This window comes from Desmodus rotundus, chromosome 3 (assembly GCF_022682495.2).
Source record: "Desmodus rotundus isolate HL8 chromosome 3, HLdesRot8A.1, whole genome shotgun sequence".
NCBI classification, from domain to species: Eukaryota; Metazoa; Chordata; class Mammalia; order Chiroptera; family Phyllostomidae; genus Desmodus; species Desmodus rotundus.
Window position 1 is genome coordinate 89,739,278 of NC_071389.1, and position 12,282 is coordinate 89,751,559.

Consider the following 12,282-nt stretch of genomic DNA (forward strand, 5'->3'; position numbering starts at 1 on the left):
TTGACTCGCATTAGTTGTCTAACCCCTAATGGCCAGAGGGTAGCATTACATGCCTTCTGTTTTATAATGCCAGGTGGAGAAGCATTCCCCAGTTAGACACAATACCCCTCCCCTAATACATTCACAAAGTCTGCTCAAATATTTCAGTTTTCATCCAAACTTTCACCTTAGTCACATCACCTGTTCCATTCCCACATCCTTTCAGTGTAACTGTAGACACTGTTAGGACTTCGCCAACAAGCCGTGGGCAAAAAAGGGGCCACACAGGAAACCTGACAAGCTCAGGGGAGGCCTGCATGGCAGCCTTACAAACTGAGGCCTAACGTAACCACACAGGAGGGTCTGGAATGAAAACTTCCTAGCTGAAAGTGGGTCAAGGCAGGTAGTCATGTCCTTGGGGCGGTATTCCTCGACAAAGTTAAATCTTTACCTTAACTGAGCCTCTTTATTGTCTTTTTGCATCTTTGATATCATACTTTTGGAATGTCAGAGTGAACCCCTTTTCCCAAACCCCTCAGGGCAAAATCTCCCACCAGGGAGACCACAGAACCCCTCATTGTCATGTTGTTGACCAAATACCATCCGTATGTGCTGTAAATGTTAGTTGTTAACTACCCCGTACCCACAATGTAAAAGAAGCATGTGTCCCTCCATTTTATTCTTTATCTAATGCCAGAGATTTCCCTGCTTTGCTTTCTCCTGCCTTCCTAATCTATCACCAGTGGATTTTGTAACCCCCTCATGTCCTCCCCTTTGATTCTGATGTATAAAATAAGTGGTAAAACTGCCATTTTCCAGAACATTTTCTCAATCCATTGATATGTTGCTTCCTGGCAAATATTGTCAGTTTGGCTCAAATAAACTCATAAAAATTCTTATAGGTTTGGATGTTTCTTTTTGACAAAGTTTTGGCATCGTGGTGCATGGGGCTCCCGTGCCAGGCTCCCATGTCAGGGAGTCCCAGAAACATCTCTTCCTCACCCCCTGACCATTTTACCCTCTCAGGTATACCCGCCTTTGGGTCCCTACACAGGGGGTGGGCCAAGGGACCTAGGCCCTTATATCAATCCTTATTTTGATTAGATTGTGGGACCATCAACTCAGGCAAGTCCAGGCCAGGTTTCTCCTTATAACCTTTTCCTTTCTAACACACAGAATAGAGACAGACTCAGAGAGAGAGCAAGCTGATAGCTGGAGGGGGCAGGAAGGGTTGGAGAGAGTGACCAAAAAAGAAAAAAAGAGAGACATCACGGACAGGGGAAAATTTCAGTGATTGTGTGGTGGGGGAGTGGAGGTGGAAGAGGGTATGGGGAGATAAATGGAGATGGAAAAAAATTTCATCCACACTTGGATAAGTAAGGCAGGTTGGTTTAAGGCCCTTCAATGTGGGGAGACCAGCAGAGGCTTTCATCAGTCCCCCCAACTTCTGGTAGTGTTCCAGTAAGACCTTTATTTTTATCCCACTGATGCCCACTTTATTTATCCTATAATTGTTTAAAGATTTCTACCCTACTGGATGGGTCTCTCGACTCCTTCTGCCCACTATCTTTCCCCTCATTGTCTTAGAAATACCAAACACAGAATAGCAAACAGAACTTCTGTTGTCCTCCCATGGAGTCAGGATGTTACTTTACCTGCACAGATGTTTGGCAATATGCACAGGGTATCACCAACCAGGGAAGCTCACCTGAGCCTTCTGTTCAGAGTTTTTACTGTGCTTTGCGTTCATGTTTGTGGATGTTTTAGCCCACTCATCCAAACTCCATCACCCCCTCTCCACATGGAGCCTCCCTTTGGCCTTAGAGGTATATGCAGGTATGGCCTGCCCTTAGGGTGACTCAAGGAGAGAGAGTTATGTGTGTATAGAAGTGGGTTTGGAGGGGTGCAAGCTTCGGGTGCATATGACTTTTCAGTTCTACAGATGTCTCCCCTGGGGATGGACATAGCCAAAAGAGGGGAAAGCATTGGAACAGATCCTGTTATCTACCAGATCGCCTTAACCCTCATCAAATCTTTAACCAGACTGCCTTCTTTTACCAGCATAACTACACTATATATTTACCTCTGATTTCAGTTTACCAGGTACTAGGTGATCCAAAAGGTCTATAAAAGCATATTACATCTATAAGAGTAGGTGCAGAATGATAGCCACAAAAGAGGCTTTGACCTTCTCCCCTTGCCAGGTTCTCAAGAAGCCTTAGAAAAGAACCTAAGGGATTGGGAGGCCTCTGAAAGCCTCGACGGCTGCAGCACATCACGCATGTACAATCTTTGTGCCAGCAGCTGGGTGGACCACTCACAAAGTTTGCCACGATCTCACACTTCCCATACTCCGCTTCACACTATGACCAGAACCGTGGACAATCTTACCAAAACACCAACATCATCACCAGATAGGAAATCCAGCAAATAGCCTTCAACAACTGTCTGGCATTGGACCTGGTCCTGGCTTCCCATGGGAGCACCTGTGCAGTGGTCAAAATAACCTCTCTGCATGGGTTCCCATGCATGTCTGTGTCACCACCAAAAATGCTCACTGCAGTCCGGAAATCCAGCCAACTGCCCCGTCGCCCTAACTCGCCATTTCAGTGTGCTGCAGGCCCAGCGTCTTTGAGTCTTCTCAGCTACCATCCTTCCAACTTTAAATTGTGGTTTGACTGCCTCATTTAACCTTAATAATAATTCTTTTTTATCATAATCATAAGTTTACCTCTTCTGAGATCCCAGATCTCTGAGACCTCTACACCTCTCGGTCTAGGAACATAGACAGTATGCTCCACAGACAATAACAGCTAGTCCTTCGGGGCCACCGCCCGCCACCGCACCGGCAACTGGCTGAACCAAAGTGAACCTCACCATGACTATCCCACCATCTGTAACAGTATTTAACAACAGACTGTATCTGTATGAAAACAACAGAGGTGATGACCAATTGTCCATAATTGCCTTTCTTACCCTCTATTTTGCTTCACCCAACTTTAGTCAAACTTTCACCTACCCACAAACGAGAAATTTGGGTTTGCCCCCAAGTTTAAACAAACACATGGGTGAGGAAATTGCTGATGACAGGGAAAAGTATTCCTGCTGCAGCAACCTAATTTTGTGCCTGATTCCCTGACCCTCATTTACTCCTCACCCACAAAGCTCCTGCTGGTCCAGCTCAAGGCTCCCCTGCCCCCAAAAGAAAAGCCTATCCTGTGTGATTCCAGACTCTTGCAGGTGTCCGAGATTAGAGCATGCTCCCTATTACAATAGTGTTTTCAATTAAAGCTGCTCCATATCTAAGTCTAGATATGTGTTACTTTGACAATAGAATACCATAGAAAAGAACGTTAGATAATTTCCCCAGTACGAGCACCATCTAGACATGATAATATTTAATGCCAGTCTGGCCTCCTGTCTCCCAGGCAGCAAGTGACTGACCTGGGGCTGCAATTACCCACCGCACTGGGCCAGGCCGCAGCGGGCATGCTGCATGGGTGTGGGCCAGGTCTGAAAAAGGATGAGGTCTCTGTTAGAACCGCCATATTGCCCACCCCAACCTCCCCGCCCCTTTCCTGCTGCAGATTCACAATGGAGCCTGTGCCCTCTCCAAGGCCAGCTCCCTTCACTGCCCCAGTCATGCTCCCAGGCTCCCTCCTGCCCTTCCCCACCCATGGCCCGCTGAGCTCAATGGCCAGAGGCCAATATGGATGTCAGTGGCATAAAACTGCACTGCTTGGAGAGCTGGGTGGGATTTGTGCCAGGAGACACCAATTCCTATAAGGCAGCCACAGGGTGGGATCCAACTGGATCTGGGTCCTGCCAGGACCCATCCATCAGCTGGCATACTGAGATGCTGTGATGCTGGGGCATCGGGACACCAGCCCTGCCTGGGGGTGACAGCCTCCCCAGCATCCACAGCTGCCCCAGAAGCTCTGCTGTGCCCACCCTCTTCCTGCAGTGCCCCTCCCAGCTTTTCAGGCTGTCGCCATAATATGGCTGGTGTTCTGCTGGTTTCCAAGCCCTCAGCAGCCTCTGCTGGAGGAACGTGGGTGCACAGCTACCTGGTCTGTCTGGGACTCCCTTCACCATCTGATCACAGGGGCCACCATCCCAAGGACATGAGAGGAAGAAAAGGCCCATCCTCACTGATATTTATGATGCCAGACCATCATGTGATAAACATATTTTAAAATTTCCAGTTTTGGGAGGTCATCAGTGATGAGCATGGGATAGACCCCACTGGCAGTTACCATGGAGACAGTGACTTGCAGCTGGAGAGAATCAACGTGTACTACAATGAAGCTGCTGGTGACTATTTCAATGCTTTTTGCTTTTCTATCAACCTTGCTTTCCATACTGTGGACAGATGCAAGGTGCTAGGAACATGCAAATGACAAAGAAGTGCTGCTTGCATTCATTTTAAGTATCAACTGCTGGTAGTTCCTTAAGATTCCTGCATGTTTGCCATGACTAAGCGTGACCATTACCTCTTTCTTTTTCTTTTTTTTTTTTAACATTTTATTTATTTATTCTCAGAGGGGAAGGGAGGGAGAGAAACATCAATGTGTGGTTGCCTCTCACATGCCCCCTACTGGGGACCTGGCCTGCAACCCGGGCATGTGCCCTGACTGGGAATTGAACTGGCGACCTTTAGGTTCATAGGCCAGTGCTCAATATACTGAGCCACACCAGAGCCAAGGCTCTTTTTTAAAGCAGAGACACTCCCCTATTCTTGTACTTTGTCTCACATGCGGGAGTTTTGCCAGATGAATTCGGCTGTGAAAGGTGCATAGAACATTCCGTTGTCTGATTCCTTTGTCGACCGCAGGTCTAAATCCAGATCTTGTTCCCTGCAGGTAACAAGTATGTACCTCGGGCCATCCTGGTGGATCTGGAGCCAGGCACCATGGACTCTGTCAGGTCTGGACCATTTGGCCAGATCTTCAGGCCTGACAACTTCGTGTTTGGTATGTAGTCGTGAGCAATGGGAACTGGCTCAATGAGTCTTCTTCCTAAACACTGTGGAAATCGCAGTTTTTAGTGTTGACTGCCCAGGTGGAATCTATATGTCCACAGGTAGGTGTGAGCCATGGCCTAATTCCACCTAGCGCAGGGGTGGTGACTCTCTGGAGAGCTCAACAAAGGAGAGTGTCAGGCTGCAGGGGTCGGCTGTAGCCCTCCCACTACAGAGCAGTGTGTGAAGGGTAAAGCATAAAGGGCAATGAAAAGCTTCAAAGGGGAGTCAATAGGCTACTGGTAACTTCAGAGCATCTGTGACAGCAGGTGGCCCTTTCAAGCAGCAAAGGCCGAAGGCCCAGGTTATGACCAGAAATGAGAAAACTGCTTAGGACTGTTTTCTTTTTGATCTCGTTGCAACTCTGCCCTTGCCAGTGAATGGGATATAATTAATATATAAATACTGAACGCACATCTGTGCACCTGGCGGTCAGCATGATGTCCTGCACTGGGCCCTGACAGTGTCTGAGCTCACCCAGTAGATGTAATGTCCTCCTTTTCAATCCAGATGGACAGAGAGGGTGAGAAGCTTTTAGCAGCTCCACCAGGAACCAGGACAGCTCCATATGAGTCACCGGCATGATGAGGCTGCCCAGAAAAGGCCATGCTAAGAGCTGTATTTCACATAGCTCTCCATCAAGAACAACCCAACTATGGGTGAAAAAGGGGAAGGGATTAATAAGTTCAAATTGGTCGTTAACAGATAGTCATGGGGATGTAAATATGACATAGGGAATATACAATCAATAATATTGTGATAACTGAGTACAGTGGCAGATGGGTACTTACCAGGATGATCACTTCTCAAATTATACAAATGTCTAATCACTACATTGTACACCTGGAACTCATATAATATTGTATGTCAACTGAAATTGAATTAAAATTTTTTTGAAAGAAAGGGAAAGGGAAAAAAGTACCAGATTAATTCTGTGCCTCCCTAGAGTATAAACAACTCAAAATCTTGTTTTATGGGGATAGGTGGGAAGGGACTGAAAATGTTTAGCTGGTGCTGGTATCTCAAAAGTATGGAGAAGACAGACATCATTGGCTAAGGGGCCAAACCAGGACCAGTGGGTAAATAGCACATGTCAATAGATGTGGAGAAACTTTCTAATAAATGTATTTGTAGCCCACACTGTCGGTACCTGCCCATGTTCCTTTAACACTCATTCTTCCCAGAATGGCTACTACATGTCCTTCCTATAACACCCCTTTGACAGGAAGACCCATTCAAGGATAGACTGGAGGCTAAATAGCCCAGCTTCCTGACTTTCAGGGGGACAACTCTGAGCGATGGTCCACCACGTCTCTTAACGGATCCACCAACATGGAGCCCTGCACCCACAGCAGCAGTCCTCTCACAAATGCAGCCTTCTGGCTTTCCCCCCATTCTGAGCTCAGTTCCCCACCACCCTCCTGCTGCTTCCTGGGATCAGCCCCCTCACAAACTTCCACTCAATCCTGGTCTCATATCTGCTTCTGAAAACTGACCTCAGACACCAAAGATGAGATGGTATAGTAGTTATCTATTGCTGTATAACAAGTTACCACAAGCTCAGTGGTTTTAAAACATCACAATTATTGAACAGTTTTCATGGTCGAGAAGAGGGCCTGGCCGGTCCTCTGCCCAGGGACTCACCAGGCAATCCACGCGGAGCTGCTCCACGTGGTGCACGCTCCTCGGGCAGCTGGCACAATCCAATTCCCCACCAGCACAGCTCTGCAGTCCCTGTTTGCTTGCTGGCTTTCTGCCTTCCCTGCCACGTGGTCCTCTCCACAGCGTGGAAGCTGCCCCTTCAAAACCAGCAGGAGAGTATCGTTACTGCTTTGAAAGTCTGATGTGCTCTTATGCCACCACCTGGAGAAAATTCTCTGCTTAACAGGGGCTCATGTGATTAGGGAAGGCCCATGCAGGTAATCTCCCTATTTCAGGATCAACTAATTTGGGACCTTAGTTACTGCAGTGAAATCCTTTCACAGCAGTACCTAGATTAGTGTTTGACTGAACAACTGGGAAAAGGTGTGTGGGCTCCAGGGCCAGGTGAGTCTTGGGGCTGTAATCGAACTCCGCCTACCACCATTGGACAGCTTGGAAAGTGAAAGAACATGGTCTTAGGAAGATCTTGTTCCAACATCTGAACCTGTGCTCACAGAATAAGTGGCTTGTCCATTCAGTTGTATGGCCTTGGGCAAGCATTTTATTTTATTTTTTTTAAGATTTTATTTATTTATTTTTAGAGAGGGGAAGGGAGAAAGAGAGGGAGAGAAATGTCAAGGTGTGGTTGGTGCTACTGGGGACCTGGCCCAAAACCCAGGCATGTGCTCTGACTGGGAATTGAACCCAAGGCCCTTCAGTTTGCAGGCCAGTGCTCAATCCACTGAGCCACACCAGTCAGGGTTGGGCAAGCCTTTTAATATCTCTGAGAATTAGCTTTTCTTTTTCCCCCCAGAAAATGGTGATAATTGTACTTACTTCAGATGGTTATTGTACAGATTAAATAAAATAACCTATGTGAACTGCTTGTCCAGACGGTGGCCCATTGCTGCTGTAGTGAACATTCTATCAAGGAAGGTGTTCGAGATAGGCTACCTGACTTCTCATCAGGAACTCTACAGGGGAGAACAAGATAAATTATTTTTGATATATCTTTTCATGTTAGAATATATGATTTTCAGGTCCCTTTTGACCATAGAAGTCTATGTGTCTTATGCAAATATTCCTGCAAGAGTGAATATACTTATCAGATTAAGGCCTTAATTGACTGTTATTATAGTATTTCCTTGGTACAGACTTTTTAAAAAAGATTTTAAAAAATTTATTTTTAGAGAGAGGGGAAGGGAGGGAGAGAGGGAGAGCAACATCCATGTGTGAGAGATACATGGATAGGTTGCCTCTCACACGCCCCCAGTGGGGGACCTGGCCTGCAGCCCAGGCATGCAACCTGACTGGGAATTGAACCAGTGACCATTCAGTTTGCAGGTGGGCACTCAGTCCACTGAGTCACACCAGACAGGGCACCTCAGTACAGATTTTCAGAAGGAGGTGAAGCCTATGTGCTCAAATTGGGAGGAAGAGTAGCAAGAGGTAGGAAAAGAATCAAAAAGGAAATTCAACCACCCTTACAATTTCACCTAGGACACAGGTGGCAAACACAAGGCCCACAGGCCGAATCCAGCCCTCCACCTTGTTTTATCCGGTCTGGCACCTTGTTTCTACCCGGTGGGCAGCGCCGAGCTCTTACTTAACTGTTAAGGAGTAGTTACATTTATACAGTCCTAAAATTACATTCAGCCCTTTGAAGGCAACCATGAGGCTGATGTGGCCTCTGGTGAAAATGAGTTTGACCCTTTGACCTAGGACTAGTTCCACTTCAGTGAGTTGAAATTGCAATTGCAGGTAGCTACAATGGAAACTTCTGTTTTAGGCTGGGCTCATAGCAGCAATGTAAGATTTCCTGAGGCAGAGGTCACATTCTAACTTACATCTTACATGTACTTTCCGGTTTAGTTGGCCTGCTTTCTCATCACTTTCTTTTAGCCCAGATCTAAGACTGTACAGCAGGTTCTAATCCTGGCATTAACCTCTGGTCAGACTTGACAGCTCATTTATTGACTAAGCTTCTGATGTTGCTGGGCCTCAATCTTTCCTTTCTGTCTCAAATCCAGCCTATGCTCTCCCCATTATGGACCGTGTGAGCCTCTCTGCCCTATTTTCAGCTTAATTTCTCCAATGTCAGTAATATCATGTCATACATATCCACATAGCTCCTTAATTACAAAATTATCCAACCTCAAAGGTCATTTGTGAATGACCACAGTATCCAAGTATTATTACATGAGTTAACAAAAACTTAACTTTGAAACACCCAGAACATAGAAATTTCTGCTTGTACACAGCTACTCTATCTTATAATTCACCCAAAGTCCTACCTCTCCCCTCCTCCCCGAACAAAAATACTGCAGCCAACTTGTTCTTGGCCAGTAGCCCTCTGCTGGCCAATAAGGGGAAATGACTGATCCAAGACCTCACACCCTTCCTGACTTTTCTCCAAGGTACACAACCCACTTCTCCCTTTCCTCTTCCAACATTCACAGGTCTGTCAAAACTCTCTCAGAGAATACCTTTCCTCTCTGGAGAAAAATATGGAGAACATTTGGTCTCCATATTTTTTAATCTCTTCTTTCTTCTAGTTATAAAAAGTTCTAATTATTTTGTTATATCCAGAAAATGCTACTAACTGTGAGTGATGGGTGAAGCCAGTTTAAGAGCTTTGTAGGTCTAAGTTACCTTATTTTTGGAGGCACCACCCCATGTCATATCATAAATATTTACATTTCTATTTTGTATAATTTTTATATTAATTACAATTTGTATGTTATGACCTAAAAGTTAAATTGCATTTGACTAATTGATGTGATATGTTCTGTAGACATAATTTTACTGTTGCAGTTTTCATATTTTGGAGTTGTCAGTGCCCCCCACCCCCCCACCCCTGCCCCATCTGGAACATCTTAGGTCTTGAAAACTAGTAAGTGCTGTTCCTATAGTGCCTAGCAGTAAAATAGACCTTGTTGATAAGATTAAAATGTGGAAGTAGCAAATATTCCTTCTAATTAAGGGAAACAAAAGAATATTGGCAGCATGTTACACAAGCATTAGACTGTGAGTGTTCAACAAAATCTGGTATAATCATATAATAAATCTAAAAAATCAACACACCACATATTTGAAATGATGCCTATTATAATTTTTGTACTATATGACAATAAGGCATAAATAATAACTGACAGTAAAGAAGTAATATTTCTGGGATTTAGATGGAAAATAAAGGAGAAAACCATGAACAAGAAAAAACTTGGGGGGGTCCTCTGAGGGCCTCTGAGAAACTGGATCTTTCCACAGCTTAAAAAAATGGGACGTTATATTTTGAGCGCATATTTTCCAAAGGTAGTTGATGAGTTTGGTGGTTGGTTGTTGCTCCCACCGCAAAGACTATTCTTGAGAAGACTGTACTGGCTATGCTGGTGGTGGAGAGGGCGGGGCGCGGAGAGCGGAATAGTTCTGTAACAGTGCTGGGTGGGCAGAGATGAAGATGAAACCCTTCGGAAGAGCAGAGCTGGGTGAGGGGCAGTGAGAGAGAGCGCGAGCCCCGCAGCTTTCCCCACTCCTCCCTCGCCCCGCCCGCGCACCTGCTAGCCGTGAGCCTCTCCCAGCACACTTTCAGTGGAAGACAATTGTTAGGCTCAGCACAGGCTGACTGGCTTTCTCATCAAGCGGAGGAAAATGCTGACGTCACCCTTTCCAGTCATTGCCGCGGAAGAGAATAAAACCTGAGCTCTGGGCCCTCGGTGAAAATGACCAGCACATTTCCTGCGCGCGCTTGGCGGCTTGGCCCGGTGGAAGACAGCATGGTTGGCCCGACCTGAATTCTTTGGCAGCTCATACTGTGGCGTGAAAAAGCCTGTATTCAGAACATGGGCAGTGAGGAAGTCCAAAGTTTGGGAATTGACAGGGACAGGCTGTCTTGGGTTCCAGGCCCCTCCAGAGGCTGGTCCGGTTCTATCCTGCCTTTGTGGGTGGTTGGGCTCAGAACCATGTCAGAGCATGGGACCACCCCCTGACCCCGCAGACCCTCGGGGTTCAGGTGGAGAATGAGACAGGTAGCATCAGCAAGAGACTAGGAAGATTCCTGGGCAAGTGGAATGGGGAAACTGAGATAAGAAAATTAAACCGGGCAAACAGTTGTGCAATTTACAGCCAGCTACTGAATCACAAGACCTTATCTCCCCAACCAAGGACATTTGAGAATAAATAGTTTATACTCTCCTCCCTAACCAGAGAATACACAGCCTCCCTAGCCATAAACCACAGGCCTCTGGGGAAGACAGGAAGAGAAATTCCAATGCGAAGGGAGAGATACACAGGAACAAAGGAGGCAGTTTGGGAAGAAGCTTTGGACTTCCCCCTTTCAGGTTCTCCTTGCAAAAGAAACTGCATGTCTGTGCTTCCCACTGGGAATTTACTTCTCCCAAATTCCCATATTTCTGCTACATAAACTTGCTTCTGAAAGGTCAAGTTAAGGTGGATGTTAGGGTGTTACCCACCACTTTCTCAGACTGCTAGCCTCTGATACTAATAAAAGCGCAATTATAATCCAATCCCTGTCTCTGCTTTTTGGCTGCTCAGTGACAGACAACACAAGCCCTGGACTGTTGTCCTCGGGTTTCAAGAGGAAGAGCAGTCAAACGGTGCCTCAGCTCACTGCTTAACAGTTGCGCTGCTTGCTCGGTTCCTTGCTGCGGGCAGCCTCATAGACCAGGGGTCAGAAGTATAATACCGAGGTGTGCACACAATGTTATGGGTACAAAGGAGGGAGCATCACAGAGAAAGTGACATTAAGACTGAGCCCTGATTTTTGGAGAAGAGCTCCTGGAGTGGGGTGGAAGGAAAAGACCAGAAGGAGGGAGAAGGGAGAGAAGGAGGGAAGAAAATAGTAATAACAATGGTAATAGCTAAAATTTATATAATACAGTGGGTCAGGTGGTATTCTGAGTGTTTTTACATATTAATTCATTCAATCCTTGTAACAACCCCAGGAGATAGGTACTATTATTCCAACCTTACACATGAGGAGGTCATTGAAGCATAGAGATGTTAAGTAACTTGCCTTAGGTCACATAGCAAGTAAGTGGCACAGTCAGGATTTGCTTCAACTCTGTCCAGGGCCTGTGCTTTTAACCACTCAGGGAATGTGGGGTGGGCTGAATGGGGGGAAATGTATTCCAGTAATGTGAACAGCCTTGGCCATGTGAAGCAAAGACAGTTTGCCCAGAAAGCTGGATATGGCCCAGGCACCCTAGGTTATAGGGAAAATGGTAGCAGTTTAGAGAAGATTACATATATTTGAGAATTTGTAAGATTATGTCTGACTTAAATCATGTCATAATAAAATACAGTATATTTACATTCTTTATGTTGAAGGCAAAAATAATTGAACTTATATTAAAAAGGAACAAAAACACCTGAGCAATCCATGAAAAGAAAGAAAAAGGAAGATAATACATCAAACAGGAATAGTGAAAAAATACATCTATAGCAGAATGGGAAGATATACTTGTGTTCTTTAGTATATTCTAAACTTTCAAATTTTGCAATCAGAAAATAGGTATATATAAAATAAGTGTTCTTACATAATATGTGTGTATATATAATGTGTGTATATATTATACTCGAACGTATATTTTCCATTTTGAAATGTCTAGATTTACAATTCTAGT